The following is a 25,512-nucleotide window of genomic DNA, read 5'->3' as shown; positions in this document are numbered from 1 at the left end:
GAGGGAGGGAGATCATAGGGATTGGGGCAGAGGGAGACTGAGAGAGAACCCTAAGCACACTCCATGCGGAGCATGGAGCCAGACATGGGGCTCACAATCTGAGCTGGAACCAAGAGTCAGATACTTACCTGACTGCGTTCACCTAGGTGCCCTAATTTATGATCCTTTTAATGGGTCATTGAATTAAGTTTTGCTAACATCTTTTTGTGATAATATTCTTCAACAAATCTTATATAGGAGGAACATGCCTCAATACAATAAAGGCTGTATATGATAAAACCATAGCTCATATCATACTCAGGAGTGACAGATTGAAAGTTCTTCCTCTAAGATCAGGAACAAGACATCCATTGTCAACACTCATCCAACATAGTAGAAGTCCTCATCAGGACAATCAGGTAGGAAAAAAATCAAATCAGAAAAGAAAAAATAAAATTGTCTGTTTGCAGATTATGTGATCTGTTTTTTTTTTTAATTGAAATATAATTAACATACAGTGTTATATTAGTGTCAGGTGTACAACCTATTGATTCAACAATTTTATACATTACCAAGTGCTCACATCATAGCTAGTCACCATCTGTCACCATACAAAGTTATTACAATCTTATTGACTATATTCCCTATACTATATTTTACATCTCTTGACTTATTATCTTATAACTATCTTAATTCCATTTATGTTTAATCCTCATCTTGCCTTATATAGAGAAAATCATAAAGACTCAACCAAAAATGCTGTTGGAACTAAACAGATTCAGTAGAGTTCTAGGACATTAAATCAACAACTACAAATTAGGTTCAATTTTATACACTAACAACAAATATAGTAAAAAAGCACAATCTGGTGGCACCTTGAAAGCATAATTGGTTAAGCATGTGACTCTTGGTTTCAGCTCAGGTGATCTCAGGGTCATGAGATGGAGCCTGGATCGGGCTCCACACCCAGCGTAGAGGCTGCTTGAAATTTTCTCTTCCTCTCCCTCTGCCCTCCTGCTCATGCTCTCTCTTTCCCAAATAAATAAGTAAATCTTTTAAAAAAAAGAAATACTATCTGCCATCAGCTTCATAACTTCCTGTAGATTTGAGTCTGTTCCCTGTAATTGGTGATATATTTCAAAGGGGGGGTCAATCTATTATGATTGTTGTTCCCCCTTCTGGAAAGTCCCCATCAGCACTAGGGAACTATTAAACTTCCTCAAACATTTGGGACCCATTGGTCATTAGTTTTTGTTCAAAATTAAAGATATAAATATTATTAAGTTGCTCACCATATCAGTGTGCTCTCATCTAGGGACATCCTTGGTTTTTACTCAGAGTGAGTCACTTTATAATTTCTAATTTGGGAACAAGAAGAAAAAATTGATAACTCACTACAAAAGAAAGACAAAGAGGATGTAAGCAGAATCATTTGGGTGCCATGCACTTGGAATTCATAAATCTAAATTCTTCATGTGGTGGTGTAAACAATGTGAGGGAGTAAATAATCATGGGAGTTTTGAGGTTTCTACAAAACCTGGCAGCAGGTCAACTGGGGAGCATCACTGCACAGACTCCGAAGTCAAGGGCCAAGTTACTGACCTTGGGTGAGTTGCTTAACTCTGAACCTCACTTGTCTTAATTGGAAAATATGGAATATAATTACAATTAGCCTAAGGGTTATTATATTATTATATTATTCATACCCAATTTATTTGAGTCATAAATATTACTTTTAAATGGAACCTACACCCATTACCTACATGATAAAAATTGAGTTTCTGTGTTCTGATAAAGGTCCAGTGCAAAGTTGTATTGCAGGGAAAATGTCTCTCCTTATATTGCACTAAACACAAAATATCGAACTTTTAAATAGTATTTGCTACCTTGAAATTTTGTAACTATTAAAGTAATTACAAAATTATGTTGTCAAGCATTTTGCTAGATTACAGAGAATTCTTTAGACAATATATCGAAATGTAATGTCCACATGCTATTCAAGGTGGCTGTCATTTGATGGGCCTGGAGATTATCATCAATGCTCTACTCACTTGTTTGATAATCATCTGTTTTACTTACATACACAGGTTGCAAAACGTTTTATGCTGGCAGCAGGCTAACCTGCTGTGTTTTCCAGGAGATTATGTATGGGAATTCAGACAAGATCCCTCAGAGCTATTTATTAAAGAGAATTTGCTTAAAAATGCATCTTCAATAGCCAGTACTTGTTTCTGAGTGAATTAATCCAGGTTCCAGGATATCTCAACAGAAAACAGAAGAAAAATATATTCCTTTAATTATTTTCTAGGAAAACATTTCCATATTTTATCATAATTTCAGGTATAAAATCAACCAATAAACAAATCAATCATGTTTCTTGTTCTCCACATAAATTCTCATGAATAATCTATTTTTTTACATTTCCATTTTTTGCACATATTTAATCACATCTTGTTCCACGAAAACACTCACCTGTTTTTCTCTCCACTTAGTTCGTTTTTACTCATTATTACTTTTAATTTTGTAAACTTGATTAAGGCCTATTGTGCAAGAAATAAAACACATTTTGATGCTTCATTAGATTAGATTGGACAATGCATACGCATGTGTAACCACCACACTAATCAAAATAGAGTCCAATGCTGTACCTCTGAGAGCACCAGTTCGTAGTCAAAGTTACATTCAGTACCACTAAATCTGCTTCCTGTCATCGACAAGCTTTCACTTGTCCTAGGGATTTCAAATAAACACAATCACACAATGTCTCTTCTTTTGTGCATGACCTTTGTTACTCAGTGTATTTCAGAGATGTAGTCTTTCCATTGCATAAATATTTTGATTATTTTTACCACTGAGTAGTCTTCAAAAGGGTGACTGTATGAAAATACGCTTAGCCAGTTATCTGTTAATGGACCTGGGTTATAATGTTTTTGCCTCTCATGATTAACACTGCTATGAATATCCTGTACAAGTATTTATTGTGAATATATATTTTCATTTATCTTTGAATAATACCTAGGAGTGGAATTGTTGGCAATATGATGTGTGTTTAACTTCATAAGAAAATGCCGAACAGTTCTACAGAGTGGTTGTAGCATTTACAATCCCAACAGCAAAATAGTTCAAATTGATTCCTATTCCTGACATTTGAAGTTGTTACCTCTTTTAATTGAGTCATTCTAACAGATGTTTATTGGTAGTTCATTGTGCTTTAGTTTTTTATTTCTGTAATGAAAAACGATACTGAGCTTTTTTTAAATGCACATATTGCCATATATCATATTTTATGAAATACTTGCTCGAACCATTGTCTGAATTGTACTGGGCTATCTTCTTTTTATTAATTTGTGATAAATTCTCCAGATCAAGTTATATGTGAGAAATAGGTGTGGCATATATTTTCTTCCAAAGAGTGATTTGCAGGGTTTTTTTTTTTTTTTAGATTTTATTTATTTATGCATGAGACACACACACACACACACACACACATACACACACACACACAGAGGCAGAGACACAGGCAGAGGGAGAAGCAGGCTCCATGCAGGGAACTCGATGTGGGACTCGATCCCAGGACCCCAGGACCACGCCCTGGGCCAAAGGCAGGTGTTAAACCTCTGAGCCACCCAGGGATCCCCAATTTGCAGTTTTATATTTTAAATGGCATAAGTACATTTATAAATAAATTTAATAATATCTGAACACTTTAATTTTTAATCACTTTTAATTTGTATTTCTTCTTATATATTTTGTCATATTTGTCATTTATACTGGTGTAACTTTTTTTCCTTGGATTTCTGCTACAATACAAAAAGTGTACTTTGTTGTTTTCTAAGTGTCCAGGTACAGTTATTTTTAAACATTAGTGGTAGTCAATTGTCATTACCTACTATAAAATTAATAATCAGTATATAGTTCAATGAATTTTCATAAATATACAAATCCATGTACCTACCCCAAACCGAGATGTAAAACTGTTTGTTGTGCCTAGACCTTGGTCCTCTTTGCTGTCATTGGATCCACCTGTCTCAGGGAAGCATGATCTCCTTTCCATTTCCCTAGATTTAATAAAGTTTTTCTAAATGTCACATAAACAGAATTTTGGGAAATATATTTGCATCTGGATTCTGTGGCTCCATGTTAAACAGTTTTAAGATTCATCCATGTCATTATTTGTATCAGTAGTGCATTGTATTTCATTGCCGAAGAGTATTCCATGGTAGGGATAGATCACCGCTTTTTATCCATTTGCAGGCTGACGAATTTAAGTTTTTCAAATTGTTAGCTATTGCAAATAAAGCCCCTGCGAAGTTTTTGTTACATGTACTTTATATGCACACACATAAGTTTTCATCTCTTGTGGATAAATACCTTGGGGTGCAATTTCTCAGCTGCATGGAAAGTGTATATTAAATTTATAAGAAACTGCCAACCAGTTCTCCATAGAGGTTGGATGATTCCTGTGGTCAGAGATCTGGTGCAGGCCGCAGAGAATGCTCACCTTGTGCATACATGCTTGCTTCTTTGCTCTTAGGCTCTGCTTTCACGCTTACGTTCCACTCTCCATTTTATTTTGCTTTCATATTTATAGCACCTATATCTCCTCTTTTCTTTGTTCTATAGAACTCTAACAGTTTCAATAGTGGTTAGTATTTTGTGGAAGCAGAGAGCTTTTGTGAAATGATCTTCCATTTTATTTGTGTGTCTGGAAGGGTTTTAAAGGATATTCACTTTTACTGGTGGAAAACTTATCATCAGTTTCCATAAGAGAAGTCATTTATTTCCCTCCTTCTCTATTTTCTAAAAAAAATGTTTGTGCAGGATTTGCAACATTTCTTTGTCAGATGTTTTATAGGATTCACCAGTGTAGGCATCTCGACCTGGAGTTTCCTTTATGTGAAGAATTCTAATTATGAAATCATGTCTTAAAATGTTTATAGGATATTCAGGTTTCCTATTTCCCAGGTCAGTATTGCATTAAAATTGTTCATTACAGGTCTTTATTATCCCTTTAATGTTTAGAGTATCTGTAATACCTAAGTACATTGCTGAACCTAATGAATTCAATAGGATTTTTATGTTATGCCTGAATTGACCAAAGAAATATCCAGGTAGGTTGTTGTAACCTACACTCAGATTAACAGCATCAGATTTTTAGTTCCAGGGACAAAACCAGGAGAATCACTACACACTGCATTTTTCTCTCTCTCTTTTTCTTTATCACCATCAGCTTGTGGAAGGGTAAGTAGCAAACATCATGTTAGGAGATAAAAGGAATTATTTATTTATGCTTCCTGTTTCAACCTCCTTTATTTGTGTATTATAGAAAAATCAAGACAAGTACTATTTACTTTTCTACTTCATGCTTTGTTCTAGAAGCAATATAAATCCAAGTAATTTGCCTAGAAGCATCTTTTAAAAACAGAGGTATCATTGTGCACCAATTAATGAGTCTTTTCCATATAATTTACATAATTGAATTTATAACTGGTAAATATTTCAACTTGATTGTGAGTTCAAAAGTTGAAATAACAAAATCCGTAGCAAATCTTTCAGTTTTATGGAGTGCTCTCTCAGGTAAGGTAGAAGAACATTAGTGGGTTATTTGAGAAGCTAATACAAACATTATTCTTACCTCACTCAACTAGTGACTATAGGGCTCTGCTTCACTACTTTCCAAATAATGTAAATATAATTTATATCACACATACCTTTTTTTTTTCGCACATAACTCTTAAAGCAATGTTTGTTATTACTGACTTTTGTCGTGACTTAGAAATGTAACAATAGGACTTCATGAATTCAGGATCTGCTCAGAGAATGTGTCATAAATTTAATACTTAAAACATATATAGAATGATAAAAAAGATAAATACACATGCTTATTTTATAAATCTGAGACATAATAACTAACACCCTTTCTTGCACCCAACTGGACAAGAGTCATTTTCTCATATTAAATCTATTTTTGGTATAAAAGTATTTTTAATAAAGACCTTCAGAAACATGAATAAATTAATTATGCTCATTACTATTGAATGTATTCTATGATGTGATAAATGAGCTATTTATCGTTATTTGTATGAAACCTACAAACAAACAAACAAAAAGAAACCTACAAGCAACCCGGTGGAACATAGAATTCACAAATACTAGTTTCCTAGAAAATTCTTCCATTTTGTTTAATTAAATATTAATATTTCTGTTTCTACTAGCTTTGTAAATAAGTAGGTCTGAACTTGTCATATTTAATATTTATAACAGCGCTACAATCTATGACAAAGTTTGTCTATAAAGAAATACTTAGAGCATCCTCCAAATCTAAGATGACAGATATACGGAGCAGAACTCTGAATTTGTTTACCTTTTCCTAACAGCCCTTAGTAAATTCTATGTCTGTCCCTCCTCTAGGTGAAGAGCCTTATTGTAAAGCAACTAACTACAGAGTCACTCATTTGAAAAGGCGGCGTTGGGCTTGTTCATCGTTAATTCAATGAAAGGAAGTCTTCTGGAGCTCTGGGAAGTTCTTTGTTATAACCTCTAAAGGAAGACAAAGTAGAAGTATTCTTTGTTTGTTTGTTTTCCTGTTGGACATATTTTAAATTGGTGGATGCAGCTATCAACATATAATGTCTATCACCACTGTGGTCACTCTTCTAATCTGAAGGCCAAAACAGCTATGGCACAGAAAGGATGAGCTGTCCATGGCATTGCTGAACTACAGAATTAACCACTGTGAAACTATACTGACTTTGCCCACCTGTCAGCTATTTAAAGAATTTTCTGTCATTCACTTGTCATTGGTTATGTAAATGTTAACATATGGCATTGAAGGACACAATGATAAGTTTCCAACAATAATGTAATCTTTAATTAGGCATTATTTATTTATTGCATGGAATATTAGAAAATCATTGAAACTTTGATGTCTGAAATTTTTAATATCAGAAAATATTTACTGAGCGATCACACCGATCAAATCCTAGGAAACCCTAGGAAAGGTGTGTGCCCCTATGTTGGTAATTATGTAGTTTCAGATTTCCTCTCTCTGTCAGTCTCCCTTTCTTACAAGATTTTTTCAATTGATAGGCATTATATAGCATCTTACAACCAGAGTTTATACAAATTTATTTTCTTCTTTTTTTTTTTTTTAAAGATTTTATTTATTTATTCATGATAGTCACAGAGAGAGAGAGAGAGAGGCAGAGACACAGGCAGAGGGAGAAGCAGGCTCCATGCACCGGGAGCCCGATGTGGGATTCGATCCTGGGTCTCCGGGATCGGCCCTGGGCCAAAGGCAGGCGCCAAACCGCTGCGCCACCCAGGGATCCCACAAATTTATTTTCTTCTAAAATAAAACTATATATCAAAAATGAGTATGTTGAGTGTTAGCCCTATTGTCTGAGTTAAAATGTTTATAAAACAGTGAGTTTGGAATAAAGGAACACTTTAGATCAAGTGTATATTTAAAATCATTTCTAATTACTGTGAAATATTCTAAGGCAATGTGTGAGAAAAAAATTCAGTTCCATGAAAAATAGTTGCATAAAAAATAATTGGGTTTCTGTACATTATTAACAATGGATTTTACATATTTAAATATGGAGATTGACTTTGAAATCTTTAAAATTTTATTCAGAACACAATGAGTATTATCCAACCAAATAAAATATTTGAAATTACTGATTCTTACAATCTTCTAGGTGAAATGTGAAATATGGGTATTCTGGTTGGCTAGTTAAATTTGGTTCTATTTATTCTTTGTGTTAGAAATTATACAACTATCCTTATATCTAAGTTTAAAAGAAAGGATAAGTAAGGTTGTATTTGTATTCAATCAGTTAATCATCATCATAATAAAGACCACCTCGAGTCTACTTACTATGTTAAAATAGAATTCAGCATACATTGTAAGGTCTTTTCTGTTATTATTTTCATTAAATTTCACTAGGCTCAGCAGTACTGGTGTTGATTTGCATTCCAAAAGATAGTTTCAAATGGTATCATGGATTTAACTTGAAACATAAAAGCCAACACATTCAAAGTTAAGCTCATATTCGATTTTGTTATAATCCCCGTTAAAACTGGGCTATTTTTAAACGTTTGCATATTTTTCATTTATAATGCTCTCTAATAGGGTTGGCCTTACTGCTCAAAGTAACAGAATAAATGTTTAAAGACTCAAGGTTTAAGGGACTTTGTAGAGCCCTTTGTCCATCTTTGATTCTCATTACACAAACTGACTTCAAACTATTTGATGTGAAAGACCTCGGTCTCCTTTATTCAGCACTCATTATTATGTACCTACTATGTGTGACACTTAACTTGTTGCTGGGGATTCATAGTCTCTTGGCCTAAAAATGTTCAGGGTTGATGGGAAGATAAAACTGGCCTCCAAAATTGCATTTCTAGTACAAGTACTTTGAAAGAAATACGGCCAGATTGCTTGGGAGCACAGAGAACAGACATCTAAGTCAAATAGCGGAAGAGTAAAGGGAGTTTTTTAAAGGTTTCTTGGAGCAGAAAAACTATTTGACTCACAAAGCAGAAGCATTGTAGGAAAAGGACTTTAAGGTTCAGGTATCCAAACTGTCTTCAAGTGGCTCCACTTTCCCCCTGGCCTTCTCTCCGAAGACGTAGCATGTAAATGAAGCTGGTGTGTTCCTCTATCCTATTTTGACTAAAGATGGTTTTAATGTTTCCCTCAGTTTGACAAATCTTTAGACAGCTTTCTTCCTGACCCTGTCTCTGACCACCCTTTCCTTAGAACATTTACTTAAGAAAACTTCTGATTGAAAATTCTTTCTCTGCCCCTCTGAGATGTAAATCTTCTCTCCTCCTCTGTACAGGTTTGTAACCCACTGATGCCTCATTCAAGAACCTGGGAGCCAGCTCTTTGAAATGTAACCCTCAGGAAAGACACTCTATCCCACTCTGTGACAGACTAGGAGCCTAACTTAAGAGCCAATTAGCACACACAGATGACCTAATCATATCGACAATCTCTCTCCCAAGGTTCCAGTATTTTTCCATTAGCTCACAGCACTTAAAAATTTCTTGCTTTTTTTTTCAGTGTAGTTTGGTTCAATCTCTCTTCCCTATTGAAATAGACCTAAAAAACCCCATCTTCCTTGCCTGTTTAACTCCACTGGGTACAATTTTTCTTTGGCAGTGCCAAGGTACAATTTCCTCATGAAACAAATTTGGAGCGATTGCACGGAGTCGGCCATAATCAGACACAAATAACATCATTTTATAAAATGGATTTTGTAGTTTATTATTCTTTTGATTCAAAGGAGGTGGTGAAATTTGTAGTGAAAAATCAAAAGTGAAATATAAAATATGCATTAAGATTTTTCAGATTTTTTTTTTAACTTTTAACTTAAAAGTATGGCATTAGTACTCATCCTATTGATATGCAACATTGGTATGTCATGAGGATTGTTAAAAGTGCCATGGATTTTTTTGTTGTTGTTGTTGTTTCCTGTTGGTTTTGTTTGGGTTTTGTTGTTGTTATGACAAAACAGGATTCCTCACAGAAAGGTAAATTTTGCTCAGCATACTAAAGACAATGTACATATATGAGATTCTTTAATGACATGAAAAGAAGAAACGTATCTTTTAACAGAAAGTTAAAAAGTAAAATTATAAGACTCAAGTCCTTTTCCAAGTGTGTTTTGTACATACATACGTGTGTGCATTATACAATGTAAGGAAACTGCCACTTATGGACAATCAGCAAAGGCAAAGATCTACAAAATGACTTTGGCATTCACTTCAGTTCAAAACTATATTTAATCAGTTCCCTATAAGTGTCAAAAAATATACTTGTTTAAATTTAACAATATTTTCTTATGTCCTGATGTCATTTTTCTTATGTCTGTGGACTTGTTCTTTTAAGAATTCTGCTAAATAAGCACAAGTAGAAAAAGCACAATTTATTTAAACTTTGACTTTTTTTATTTTAGCTGCCCTACTTTATAGATCAAGAACATAGCAAGCTTAGAAAGAGTTTTCCCTTTAACATCATGGCTTTTATGTATTTCTGAGCAATTTTAAATGGTTAGAAAGCTGTCTGAACCAATTCATAGCTAATATGTTACTCTTGCATAATCTTGACTTGAGAAGATATTCTTCTCCTTGAAGTTGATCAGGAAAATAAGAGAGAAATATGGTACCAAGCAAACTTCCACTCAGAAAATGTAGACCAAAGACACTTTATTTCCCCGCCTTGGGTTTCATTTCTGTCCTTGACTCTTCACATGAAATTGAAGTAAATAAAAGTTGTCTATGCTAATATAAAGCTTCTGAATTATAGGAAGTCTTTCATTTCTGTCCAAACATGGGACATTCGTATTAGATATGCTATCACCTACAAAAAATTTTAAATAGCAATATATGTGGTTAGGTAAAGAAAAAGATTAAAATTTTTATTTAAAGAATGGCAAATTTACATTGAAATTATTTTTGATCGTGTTTTCTCCAAGATGGGATAACAATGCAATTTCTCATTAAAATATTTTAATGGCATATGTAAATAATAAAAATTATTTGGGGGGGGTGCTGGGTGGTTCAGTAGGCAGGGATCTGCTTTCTGTCTCCCTTTGCCCTTCACCCCCTGCTCGTGCTCTCTCTCATTTTCTCTGTCTCTTTAAAATAAGTTAAATAAAATTTTTAAAAAATAGATTATCTAGGTAATACAACAGAGTAACAAAATAATTGAGAGTAAGTAAGAAAATCAAGGTTATTTTGTCATCTTTTATAACAAAAATTTTCAGACAAGTCTTAAAAATTCAGATAGTATCTTGTAGTTTAGCAAAAATGTAATGAATTAAGACAAATTTCAATTTTTAAATTCTCTTTTTCGACATACCACATTACATTTCTTTAAGAGATAGCATATATTTAAGCGATTTATATGTGTTCACGTTAACACATAACTCCTTGCTGATAAGTTCACTCATAACTTTGTTGCTCATACTCAGTTTTAAGCAACACATATATAACACCTTTCTGTAATTTATGAATACAACTTCACTAACAAACTGAAACACATATAATGTTTGTTAATTTTTTTCTCATGGAATTGTAGCATTGTAAATGGCTCCACATTGACAAAATACGTATGTTACAATGCTGGTTTAAAAATGTGAAAAATATGTGAATCTTTCAAACCACAATTTCTGAGAACATTCAACCGTAAATTTATATTCTTTAGGGGAAAGGAAATAACATTGTATCAAGTACTTCTTTTTTAAAAAAATATTTTATTTATTCACTCATTAGGGACACAGAGAGAGAGAGAGAGAGAGAGAAACAGAGAGAGAGAGAGGCAGAGACAGAGGCAGAGGGAGAAACAAGCTCTATGCAGAGAGCGATGTGGGACTCGCTCCTGGGTCTCCAGGATCACACCCTGGGCTAAAGGCAGATGCTCAACTGCTGAGCCACCCAGGTGTCTCTCTCTCTTTTTTTTTTTTTTTAAGATTTTATTTATTCATTCAGAGACACAAAGAGAGAGAGAGAGAGAGAGAGAGAGAGGCAGAGGGAGATCAAATATTTCAATAACACATACAGTTTAATATTATCTACCCCTCTGTTCTATAGCTAAGTAGCTCTTCATGACTCCATTGATATGTAGGCACTTTAAAAAATGTTTTCATATGAAAACATAATTTTAAGTGCTCACTCAGCATACTTAACAGGAAGTTCCTATTGTGTGATTGAAATTATGGTGTAAAATCCCGTGTTCATCTTATTTTTTTTGCTATTTTTTTCTCTTTCCTACTAAAAAGGTTTTTTCAAACTCTACTCTGCATAAAACTTGCTGGAAAGCTTGTTAAAAATCAGTCTTCTACTTCTCATCCACAGATTTTATGATTCAGTAGGTTTGGGTCTCAGCCAAAGAATCTTCATTTTTAACAAGCATGCCAGGTAATTATTATGGATATGATTCCCAGATCACATTTTTAGAAATACTATTTATCTTGATTGCTCACGCCTATCCTTTTTAACATTTAGCTTAATTTCAGACCTTTTCTCTCCCCCTATCTCTCTGTCTCTGTCCGCCTCTGTGCAATAACCAAATGTTATAAACATGTGGCCAAAAAAAAAGTACACTAGTGAAATGATTGTACATATAAAATAGCTTCTGAATATTCCTACCCTCATGCCTTAAAGCCATAGTGGGAACTGAATAAATGCCATTTTAACCACTATAATTTTATTTGCATTTCCCCTGACCATATTGTTTTAATTTTAATCTAATATTTATTACCTCCAACTCTTTCATTTTGCTATTCTGGATCAGAATTTTGAAAAAAAAAAAAAGGTATTTTTGTAATATTATCTCATGTGTAAAATGATATCTACTATGACATAATATCATTGCTATAATTTATCAACTCGATGATACCCTTGTTTTTGTGTATTACCAAGATGGAAGCAGATGCCAGAATTAAATTTTAATCCAGTGTGTTTTATTTATTGTATATGAATTTCAGGGGCAGGAAAATTAAAAAGGTTTATCTTAGAATCATGAAAATATGGTAATTTAGTAAATAATATTTTTACTGTTCATTAACAAAACTATCATTTTACTTGCAATCATGACCATTACATACCTTGGGATCAGTTTCATGGTGGCTCAGATCATGTGCATGCTCTTGGAATTATTCTTCCAAAGTTTCTAAAATGTGCTTATACTCATTGACTCTCCTGTTGACTTCCTATTCTATAGTCAATCTCCAGTAAATTATACTTGTTTAAGCAACTTTTCAACAGTAATCAAGATCATTTTATTTCAAATACTTAAGACTACAAATGATAGAGCAGTTGAAAGAGACTGGGTTATGCATCCATCATCATTTAGTTCCAATTTTTTCTCTCCCAGTTAACTAGGTGTGCAACTAAATCTGTGAGGCTCAGTTGTTTTAAGTCATGCATACAAAAGTCCTTGCATAATATAGTTTAAAAGTTGTCTTAATTATTTCCTCAATGCGGGACACTTGGGTGGCTCAGTGGGGGATGGTTGGGTGGTTCAGTGGTTGAGTGTCTGCCTTTGACTCAGGGCATGATCCCAGGGCCCCAGGATTGAGTCCCACATTAGGCTCCCTGCGAGGAGTCTGCTTCTCCCTCTGCCTGTGTCTCTGCCTCTCTCTCTCTCTTAGTATCTCTCATGAATAAATAAATAAGATCTTTAAAAAAAACTATTTCCTCAATGCCATCTATTTTTGGCTGATACATATGTTTGCAAAATACATAATTTTAAAACAATGAATTTTAACACTGGTTGAATCAGAATCATCAGCTAAGCATTTTCAACTTATATAAATTAATTTCTATTTGTTTTCCAAGTATACTTATCTGGGTAGTCTGGAACAGAAGGGTGTGGATGTTTACTTTCAGATACTATTTAGCCCTCTAAATGTATGGAACCCTGGAAGCCAGGGAAGCATCATTTATGCATTCCTTCTTTCTTGCACCCAATACATTTTTGTGAGTTATATCCTATGGATGGAGCACTATGCTGTCCATTAGAAATACAAAAGTGAGAAGAGAAGAAATGGATCTTAACACTAAGGTTCCTTCATACTGACAGTGCACTGGGCATCCTGACAGAAATGTAGGACTCCACAGAAAGTGTTGTGCTGGGCCTGGTATGTGACAGCTCATGAGGTCAAGTTGTTTGTTCACATTTTAGGAATTTTGCAGACCAGCTGATGTCATGTTACTTGTAAACCATGGTGGGAATATTTAAACGATAGAAATCGGGATCCCTGGGTGGTGCAGCCTTTGGCCCAGGGCGCGATCCTGGAGACCCGGGATTGAATCCCACATCGGGCTCCCGGTGCATGGAGCCTGCTTCTCCCTCTGCCTGTGTCTCTGCCTCTCTCTCTCTCTGTGACTATCATAAATAAATAAAAATTAAAAAAAAAAAGGAATACAATTTAAAAAAATAAGTAAATAAACGATAGAAATCAATGCATGCTAAATAAAAATGTGTTTGCTTGGATTTTGTTTTTGTTCCCCTAACCACCCCCCCCATCTAGTTTTAAGTAGTTTTCATCACACCATTTTTATTTGCATGGCCTGAAGTTGGAGGAGGTATCATCCAAAGTCTCCTAAATTGAGTGAAGCTTAAACTGAGCAGCAAAAGATAGACAAAATAGATCTTGATGGAGAGAGAAGGTGGATTTTTTTTTTTTGTAGATGAAATTGCATAATCACAAAAGCAAAATTACACAGAAAAAGATGTGATGCCTTAAAAGCAATGAAAGAAGCTTAATATGGCTTAAAATAGAACATACAGAGAGAGGGGAATGACAGAAATTTAGGCTGTGGAAACCAACAGGGAAATTCTCATGTAAAAACTTCCCAATCCTATGAATATGTGGTTTGTTTAATTCAAAGACAGTGGGAATATAATGCAGTATTATGTAATCATGTCTGCATTTGAGATTTGATTTTGCAATGGTTTGTAGAATGGATTGAAGAGGAAATAAGAGTTCTATGGGAATTGGATAGATGGATTTTTTTTCTCCTGTCAGAGAGAGAGAAATGATTTTGCCTTGGATGGTGTTGTTGGGTGAATTGGGGAAATTCTGGGCACTGGGGCCTTGACCCAGCCAGACCTGAAGGAGATACTGGAGGTTCTTTGGTCACAAAAATGAATTTAAGGATAGACATGCAGCACAGTGATAAGGAACATGAGCAGGAAGGCTTATTAAAGTGAGAAGTATACTCTTGAGAGATAACAGTGGGAGAGACAAGAGAGAGAAAGACAGCACTCTGTCCTGGGGTTTGGGTTTCCACCTTAAATCATCATTTGCTAATTAGGGACAGGGTATTCATTACCTACAGCAGGGAAGCAGGGTTTCAGGCTTCTTCTTCCTAATTTGGTTCGGGGTTTCTTGCCAAGGCACTTGCTATCTTTGGCCTGTCTGGTTTGATCTGACTTCTTATGGAGTGCTATCAGAACAGGCTTCTGACATTTCCAATAGCAGGTCATGACTTCCTATTGCTGACTTCCAGGTGTCTTATTAGAACCTAACTAACTGCCTACTTTAACAATGGTAATAGGCAATGGAGTTGAAGATAACTGGATATAAAAGAACTGTTTCGTGAAAAATTGTAGGATGTGGTCATTTGGATGTGTGAAACATGGGAGAGGGGAAAGTTATGACCTACAGATTTCTTATTTGATCTATTCATTTAGTGAGTTATTGGGAAAAGAGGTATGCAGGCACAGAAGAGGGAGCTAAGGCAGATTAGGAATACTTATAAGGGAGATTTAGGAATGTTTTGTTTGAAGTCCTTGTATGGGTAACATTCTCATTGAGGTGTTGAGAAGGAAGTTGGAAATGAGGGTGTGGAGGGTAGGAAAGAAATATAGTTTGATGATATCCATTTGAGAGTGAAGGAGAGAGAATACAGCCATATAATAGAAGATCATAAAAGACACTTTCACAAACTTGTATCATTTATCGGTATAATAAGCCAACCCAAAACTAAGTGGCTTTAAAATTAACACAATTACTGTTTACATTCCCTTGTGTTAGTAATTTGGTTTGAATTCCACTGGATAGTTTTTTTGGCTGGTTTCAATTGATATTATTACTCAGCACTTTGTCCGGGTCTGGATATTTTGGCTTTTAAAGCCTCACTCATCCAATTGGCAGTTGGTTCTCGCTGTTTCCCAGGTCACACATTTTCATCAGGTTAGCCAGGGAATTTTTCTTTTTTTTTTTTTTTTTTAATGGGGAACTGTTTCTAGAAACAGGCAAAGAAAAGTCAATTCTCAGTGATCATTATTTCTCAAATCTCTGCTTGCATGGTATTTGCTGATATCTCATTGATCAAAGAAAGTCACGTGACCAATCCCAGCCAGTGTGGGTAGAAACTATACAAGGGTATGGACACAAGGATACATGATGCTTTAAGAGCTATTTCTATAAGAGTCTGCCATAAATCCCAAGGATCAAAGATCAAGTGGAAGATAGAATAGCAGAGAAAAGGGACAGCTAGGATGTTGGTAAGAGACAATTAGCAAAAAGAAGCATTGCAATGGCAAAGGAAGTTGGTAAGAGCAGCAGAATCCCGTTAAGGAGAAAAGGTTACATTTTTGGTATGCACAGGGAATCTTTGCACCTTTACTATCTCCTCCATCCATCAATTTTGTGTCAATTAGGAATTACATCACACTGCACATAATGAAAAGGAGTTCTTACAGGGGCTTAATCACAGAGGCAAATACTTGACCAACACAAAGCTCAGATGTAAATCGTTCAGCCCTGGTACTGTGGCTTAACACGGTCTCAGAATATGACCGTCCTCCACTACTTGAATTGTCATCTTCCATCTTCATACATGTTACTTTCACTCTCATGGCAAGACGAGTAGGACACTACCAGGCATTAAGAAGGAAGAAAGTAAAAGAGAAGCCAAGGCTTTCTTTGAATGAGGCTGTGGGAAGGACTGTTGCCAATACTTCCCATGGCCAGGCCTTCTGCAATATGGTCATATTTAATTTTACAAAAAGAGGAGCATTGGAATATGTTTAAGTGGCTGGGGTGGTGGGAGAGGGGCATAAACAGAATCAGAGTACATTAATAAGGTTATTCTATATGAAATCTGCTGTGCCTGCCACAAGCTTCTACCTACTTTGAGATACACAGCAACCCAATCTTGCCCCAAAGTCTCTAAGATTTACAAGATTCATTTTTCTTGTGATTTTTAAAAATCTAGACAACACATACTAATTTTGTGCTTTTTCAGGAATAAACTATTTGACAGAATGGGGATTTTTTTAAGTATTAAAATATTAACTGATAATAAGAAGCTAACGCCTATTCAGCATTAATTTGTACCTAGCATTATTTTAACTGTTTGCACATTATATCTCAATTAAACTCCACAACCATCCTTTGAAATAAGTACTAATATTTTCATTAAATTAAAGATAAGGAATTGGTCAGAGAGAGGCTAAGTAGCTTAGTCAACTTTATGTAATTAACAGACTCTTGAACTTTCTGACATAAAAGGACAAGTTTTAGCTGTTATGGTATATAGTACTGCTCACTAATGTGATTAAAAGTATAAGACAGAAAGTGGTTTCTGTCTAATATTAACATCTTAACCTAATATTAGATTTCCAAACAAGTAAAGTTTCCAGTGAAGAATTTTTATTATGGAAGATCTCACTCTGGCTCCATTATTTTTATTATTTTTATTTTTAAAACCATGTATTTATTTTAGAAAAAGAGAGAGCACAAGCAGGAGGAAGGGTGGAGGGAGAGATTCTTCAAGCAGACTCCCTGCTGAGTGCTAAGCCCCACCGGAGACCCTGAGATTATGACCTGAACCAAAACTAAGAGTTGGACACTCAACCTACTGAGCCACCCAGGTGCCCATGCTCTGTTATTTTTAAAACAAAACTTCCTCTTATGATTTTCATTTCAATTATATTCACAGCATCATCATAATCTATACACTCATATTTTTATTTTTATTCACGTTTCAATATTAATGAATTTGTTAAAATTAGTAATGACCAAAAAAGTTTGCTTTCAAAATATCCCAATCATTTTCATTATTGTGACAAATAATTTAGTACTAGATTTAATAATCTAATGGGGGATAAAATGATACCTTATAAGGAAGACTTCAACATTTTAGAAAATTCTTGAATGACATAGTTTTTAAAATCCTTAGATTATTCAAAAGTCTAATAAATTCTTTTTATATACAATAATGTGAGATTTTAAAATATTAAGCAATAGAAGCCTCTTGAATCCATGACTCCTATCTGTTAATAGTCAAAGGTGTATTTATATCACATCTATGAAAGAAAAGAAGTAATAATACCTTTTTATTGTGTCTTTCTTTCCAAAACGTACCTTAACAAAGATCCTGAGACAGTCTTTCATGATAGAAAGCATGAATATAATGAGAGAGTCAACCCAGGCAAGTATCTTACATTTATTCAAACTATAAAATTGCTAGTATCTAGAAAACTTGTGCTGAATCAACTTTATTTAAATGGAATATTGCAGCACATTCACAATAGAAGCTCAAACCTTTTCCTCTGCATGATAATATGCCTTTATGTTTTTCAGAAAGAAAATTCTCAGAACATTAAAGAAAGTAGAAATTCTTATTATTCAAGAAGTTGGGTAGAAGAAATGTGATGACTCTGACTTCAATAAAAGGCAAGTCTTATTCCAAACAGTGGATTCATTTTTATTAGGCAATCTTGTTTTTATGGTAATTGCCAGTACAGTTTATGCAGGGAAGTCTGAACTATGGGCTAACATAGATTCCATTATTTTGTGTAGAAAATAAAGTGTGGTAAGGCTACCTCATCTCAAAGGCTGATGTTCTGATTATTTATTTCATGTTCTCATAATATCCAATAAACTTATAAGTTGAGTATTGTAGGAAAACTCTAAGTTTAATGATTTACACTTTAAGCTTATATGATGTTACATACCAACTATATTTCAATTTTAAAAACATTAAATTTAATGAACTTGCTGTGTTAACTACATTTATGTGGTCTTTATTTTTTTTAATGTGGTCTTTAAAAAGTCTCATCATCACACTTTTTAAAATATTTCTGAATCTTTTTTTTTTTTTTTCTAATTTGGGGGGTAAGTATTTTATATAACCATCCATTTGTTAAAACCTACAAGCAACTTTCTTTTAAAATTCTGTTTCACTGAAGTCAATTATATGTCTTTGAGTCAGTGTTGAGCACCTACATTGTGCCAGGCACTATTCATGACTGGAAAGATAAAATGACATTTGGTGGAATCCTTGCTGTTGCTTAGCTCATTTAATTAATTTATTTTTCAGAATTAGGCATTAATCATTAAATAACTATGTTTTTCAACAACTGTATTTGTTTTTAACTATAACACAATTAATTAAATCAAAAATATACTTTTCTGGTAATGCCTTTTTTTTTTTTTTTTAAGATTTAAAGATGAGAGACACAGAAAGAGAGAGACAGAGAGAGGCAGAGACACAGGCAGAGGGAGAAGCAGGCTCCATGCAGGGAGCCCGATGTGGGATTCGATCCCAGGGTCTCCAGGATCGCGCCCTGGGCCAAAGGCAGGCGCCAAACCGCTGCGCCACTCAGGGATCCCTTTTTCTCACTTTCTAAAAGGAAAAGAGAGATAACTAAAAACTGAATAGAAAATATAAATTAACTAGTATTCAGATTATTAAAGACGCATCCAAAGCAAAATGATATAGAAAGTTAAAATATGCGATTGAAGATAGGTAAGGTAGGTAGCTAAATATCCACATATATCTGTAAGCCAGATAATAATGGATTAGTCCTATTAATATTAGATAAAATCATCTTATATAAAATGCCATTGATTTTGATAAAAGAAATCACTGAAAGTGAGCAAAATATAAAATTACTGGAAAAGTATAACAGGGCAGCCCCGGTGGCGCAGCGGTTTAGCATCGCCTTCAGCCCAGGGCGTGATCCTGGAGACCCAGGATCGAGTCCCACATCGGGCTCCCTGCAAGGAGCCTGCTTCTCCCTCTGCATGTGTCTCTGCCTCTCTCTCTAGCTGTGTCTCTATGAATAAATAAATAAAATCTTTAAAACTAAAAAAAAAAGAAAAGTATAACAATTCTAATGTAATATGCAGCTAATAAAGCCTCAACAAAATATGAAGCAAAAAAATCAACATAATTAAAAGACAAATATACAATCAAAATATGAGATTTTAACATTTTTCTCGTGATAATAAATCAGGTGGGAAAGTATGAGAAGGACTTAGACAATTGGAAAACACAACTAATAGCAATGATCGAAGATACAAATAGAAGCCAATGATTGAAGATACAAATAGAAGCCACTACATTAAAGGTATAGAAATATGGATGATTTTCAATTATGTGCAACATGCTATTTTAGCATGGGCTAGACTATAAAGAGAATCTCAACGCTCTTTTAAAAAAATGACAAACAGGAATTTGTTCTTTGATGAGACTGCGATTAAGTTAAAATAATTGACAACACGTTTAAATCTCAGTACTTAAACTTCAAAAAATCCTGAGTTCAAAGAAGGAAGCATGATGTAAAAGTGGACATATTTATAACTGAACATTGATAAAGTATTCCTTATTGAATGTATCCATATGCAACTTAATTTATTTAATAAAATATTTCTTAAGGAGATATACAGTTTAATCATCACAGATTATGATTATCCACAGTGTTGCAGATTGATAACCCTGTAGATAGGGCTGTTGTTGCTGGAGTGAACAGTATAGGGACATAGACAAGATATTTTGTGTAGTTATTATCAGAAGGGACACAGAACATCCCTCCATTATTGTCATACTGTCTACCAATATTGCTTTGAGAAAATTGTCCTGAACAATGTACTGGATTGGGAATGTAGACATCTGAATTTTAGTCTTCAGCTTGGACATATTTTGGAACACTGGACATATATTTCAGGCCATAGACCGTTCAATTCTTATGCATCTGCCATGGCAAATCACTGGACTAATCCTCTAAGAATCTGGATATTAATAAATATTAGCCTTGCAGGGTAAGGAGAAAAGCTTGGTAAAGTAAAGAAGTGAGAATAATAATCAATATTTCTGAGTACCTAGTTTTATTAAATGTAGAAATGGGGATGATGAGAAATATTTTGAGTACAAAGGTGCCCCCAAGGCACGCAGAAAATTCACAGGGAGTATTTTAAATTTAAAGGGAGACACGGCAATACTGGAGACTTGCCACACATCATGTGAATTACCGGTTAGAAATCACTGTTTTAAGATTAGATTGCATTACACTTCTCTCCAGGTCATGTTTTTGGAAAGCTGGGTTTTTAGAGGCCTTTATGTAAAAGGCAAGTACAATGCAAAAATCAATATAGAACAGGAAATGAGAGTGGTGGTGTTGAATCAGAGTCCAGTATTTTACAAGGTGAATACTGTGAATAGTATTTAATAAGTACTGGTATTTTTTTTTTAATGCAACAGGCAATATAGTGAATAAAAGAAAATTCTTGCTATCATTACTGATTGTAGGTAAGAGCAAAGTTAATAATTAAAGAACAGTATTTCTCTGTTACTTTAAAGAGATTATGTTTTTTTCAAATGACTATTAATTTGTCAAGACATAAATACTTTGAACTTTAATAGAAATCACTACTCAATAAATGGAACTGTTAGGTATTTCTTTTGATTTCGTGTGTCAGGACAAAAGAATGGTAACTGAGGACGCTCTGAACTGCGAAAGTCTGAAAGTCTCTGATTTTGCTGACACGTCAAAAAAGACACTCTGAAGTTAAGTAAATATTCTAAAGCTGCGCATCTTGAATAAGACTGATTGAAGGTTGAGACTCAAGCTCTTTGACTCCTGGGAGTATGTTCTTGGTTATCATGCTGTAAATATGTAAAAATGTATAAATATGTAAATAATGCTGATGGAATCTTATGAATTTATAATTGGAAACTCTAGAATATCCTGAAAATAATAATAATTAAAGTTTAATACTATGGATATATTTATAAATTCATAGTCTGCAAACATTCTATAACTGTGACAACATAAAAGACAGTAATGTCTTTTTATATATTTATTATAAATCATACCTGGTGACAAAATGACACTCCAAGCAAATTTCACCTTTTGGTCTTCTGTTTTTTCCACTGAAATAATTCTAAGTTTTTGGTCTCCATTTCTGAGGGCAAAATTTTCATACATTGAGACATATGCACAAAAACAGTGACAAATTATACTTCATCAAAATTAGAAATTTTGCATCAAAAGACCCTTGTTATAAAGGTGAAAAATCAAGCCACAATATAGATATAGATGATATAGATATAGATATAGATACAGATATAGAATACACATAGAATATAATATATGATGTGTATATATATTCAATACATATATCCAATATATGAAGAAAACAATAATAATTTGAACAATTTGAACATTTTACTAAAATAGATACATTGATTGCAAATAAACATGAAGAGATGGTCAATATCATCAGTTATTAAATAAATGACAAAACCATAATGTGAGGGACGCCTGAGTAGCTCAGTGATTGAGGATCTGCCTTCCACTCAGGTTGTGATCCTGGTCCCAGGATCGAGTCCCACATCGGGCTTCCCCTTCTGCCTGTGTCTCTGCCTCTCTCTCTGTGTCTCTTATGGATAAATAAATAAAAATATTTAAAACAAAGACAGAAACAAAAACAAAAACACAATGTGATATCACCAAATACTATCGTGATGGCTAAAATCAACAAAGTAAAATTCAAATATTGATCAAAATGTTCTCTAATTGATACTCTCATATGTTGCTGATGGAAGCCCAAAATAAAAACTCTACTTTGAAAAACTGTCAATAAATTGAACATATATTTACCCTATTACCCTCTAATTTTATATCTAGTTGTTTACCCAAGAGAACTTAAAATTTAAATCCACACAAACACCTGTATTTAAATGTATACTAGTGTTTTTCATAATCACTATAGACCGCCAAAAAGTTAAATATTCCTCAACTGACAAATAGATAAACTCTGGTGTGTGCATACAATGGAATATTACTTGACAGTAAGAGAGACCAAATTGTTAATAATATGCAGACAGAGATGGGTCTCAAAAACCGTAAAATAGGGGCACCTAAGTGGCTCCGGTCGGTTAAGTGATGGACTGTTGGTTTGGGCTCAGGTCATATCAGGGTCCTGGGATCAAGCCCTGTGTGGGCAGAGTCTACTGGAGATTCTCTCCTCTCCCTCCCACTCTGCTCCTCCCCACCCCTCACACCTGCTTAAAAGTGAACTCTCTCTTTCAATCTCTCTAAATAAATATATAAAACCATTTTTAAAACTAATGAAATAATCCCAGCAAAAAAGGCTAGCTGACAGGGTTTGGTTGGAGGGAGAGATTTACTAAAAAAGGGCATAAGGGAACATTTGTGATGATGCGGTAATTGTTATATAAAATGCATATATTTTTCAAACTTGCTGGAATTTCAAATTCAATTAAATTTAAATGTTATTGTATGTGAAATATATTTCACTACTCTGACTTTTTAAAAATCTAATTTTACTTTAAAAACTTATATTGTATCCAAAACACAATTAAGTACATGGTTACTTTTTTCACCACTTTTCAAATAATGACTCCACCCTACTCGATTATAATTCATTGTTTAATGATGGCTCATATGTGTTTGTCATTTAGTATAAGAAATTTAAGATATAAGCCAGATAGTTAGCTTTTTATACTGCCATATTTTTGACATATAAATGTTTAAGATACACATATTTATATTACACAGAATGCAATGAAACACAATTTAATTTTAGGCTAAAATCTGATAAATAATCTATACTTGATGCCCTTCCAAGCACATTTGGATGCAGTTATAGCTAGCCTAAGGCTTTTTCCCACTCTCTCTTCTCTTCTGGAGCAACACATACTTGGCCAAAGATGAAAAATGTCACCAGTCTCCCAGCTGTTGAGGTTTTATTTTTTCTTTCAGCTTAATACAGCTAATCAGCTGCCAAATTTAAAATATCACTTTCTCCACTTTTATTATACTCTAATCTGTCCCACCTTCTTCTTGCAATTAGTGTTTAGCTGCACATAATTTTATGTGTAATTCCCATGAAGCTTCTAGCACACATCTGGTACCTAATATGGACTCAAAACGTATAGCTATAATAATGATAACTTTTATTATTATTTTATCTTCATAAGAGATTTTTATTTTATGTGATTAAAGCATAGTTATTTTTTAAATTTTGATTTTATTTTAGTTAACATGCACTGTTATGTTAGTTTCAGGTGCACAATACAGTGATTGAACAATTCTATACATTACTGAGTGTCTGTCATGATAAATGTACTCTTCATATCCTTCATCTATTGGACCCATCCCTCCACCCACCTTCCCTCTCTAACCATCAATTTGTTCTCTATAGTTAAGAGTCTGTTTTTTGGGTTGTCTTTTTTTTTTTTTCCCTTTGCTTTTTTTTTGTTGTTGTTGTTGTTTATAAAAGGTAGTTATTTTACTTTTTTGTAGAAATTTATTTTGCAGTCTAAGTTTCAAGGGCAACAATTTTGCACAGTATATTTTGTTTCTAAGTATGGATTAAAATGTGTTCCACTTATTGCTGTTTTGGTGTTTTTTTAGATATTAGATATACAATATCAGAGTTCAAAAGTGAATGTATTAAAAGTTCATTCTATGCCAGATATTATGCTGTTTGGAATTCAACAATGTGTAAAAACAGATATATCCCTTGCACTCATAGAGACACTATTTATGTACCAAATGGTATAAAATTGCTCATTTTTTTAAGAAAAAAATACACTATTTTTATTTAAGTAAAACAAAATATTGAATAACATCAGCAATCTTCAATATGGAAAAAAATAGTCCTTTGATAAAAGTTCAAGAATTTAAGTGGAAGTAACATTGTAAAAAAGTCACACTTATGCTTTTAGGTTCAATTTTTACCATCTGAGGTGGAATCATGTTAACATTTATAACGCTTTAGGAAAATTTTATGAAGTGTATATAAACTTTAAGAAATATTTAATTTTCTTTTCTAATTATTGGATATTTTAAAAATTATGTTTTAGTCTTTATCCAGGATTTCTATATAGTGATATGATTCATTTTCTCTGTTCAATTTTATTTAATTAATTTATTTTTAAATATTTTATTTATTCCTTTGAGACAGAGAGATACAGAGAGAGAGGGGGAGCATGAACAGGGGAGAAGGAGAGGCAGAAGGAGAGGGAGAAGTAGACTCCCTGCTCAGCTGGGAGCCTGATAGGGGACTCGATCCTAGAACCCAAGATCATGACCTGAGCTGAAGGCAGATGCTTAACCATCTGAGCCACCCAGGTGCCCTTTCAATTCAATTTTAACAACAATGAATGCATTTTTTTAATCTTTGTAATTCTGAAGTTCTTGTTTGGGTGGCATATTTATTTTTCTGTAGTGTTTAGAATTACAAAGATTATCTGTAGGCTTTGTTGAATCTGTCTTCCATTTAGACCTAAGAGGTAAAGCTGGTGATCCACAAAGCCCATAATGAAGTGCCCACCCATCAACTGGATATAAAGAATATAATTTAACCAAGTGGAAATATTCAAAAGTAATGAAGAGACCTGGAGTTTCTAATACTATTCAAAATTTTCTTCTGAACATCATAAGTCCACAATGGGAGAATTTGATCCTCTGACTTGCAAGGGGTCTTGAAAGAAGGGGCTTTTCCAGTGACACTGAACACTTCTGGAAGGAACTGCTGACATTTCATTGCCTGGAGAATTCTCTATTTGACCTCAAAGTCTGGGGTATAGTCCTACATGAGATTCTCCCCAGGACTACCACAGATCACTAACCCTGCTGAAATCACCATTCCTGGGACTGTTCCTACCTTGACTCTTTAGCTTCCGGTTACAAGGGGGATAAACTCATGAGGAAGTGGTAGCAAGTTCTTGTTCACTTATGGGATCCTG

At 34.1% G+C, this 25,512-nt stretch overlaps 1 long non-coding RNA gene across 2 annotated transcripts; it reads right to left on the bottom strand.

Moving 5' to 3' along the window:
- Window positions 1-1,278: 1,278 nt before the first annotated feature.
- LOC111095736 lies at window positions 1,279-25,512 on the bottom strand. Of its 2 annotated transcripts, none has more exons than XR_005357658.1 (5): window positions 25,431-25,512; window positions 21,610-21,698; window positions 3,935-4,037; window positions 2,059-2,240; window positions 1,279-1,337 (listed from the first exon to the last, which is right to left on the bottom strand). It is a non-coding gene; the product is annotated as an uncharacterized LOC111095736 (long non-coding RNA). The 2 variants fall into 2 exon arrangements; XR_005357659.1 differs by having other exon boundaries at window positions 2,059-2,210.

This window comes from Canis lupus, chromosome 4 (assembly GCF_011100685.1).
Source record: "Canis lupus familiaris isolate Mischka breed German Shepherd chromosome 4, alternate assembly UU_Cfam_GSD_1.0, whole genome shotgun sequence".
In the NCBI taxonomy this organism is placed as follows: domain Eukaryota; kingdom Metazoa; phylum Chordata; class Mammalia; order Carnivora; family Canidae; genus Canis; species Canis lupus.
The sequence above is the reverse complement of the archived record's forward strand: the minus strand, read 5'-3'. Positions and strand labels throughout refer to the sequence as shown.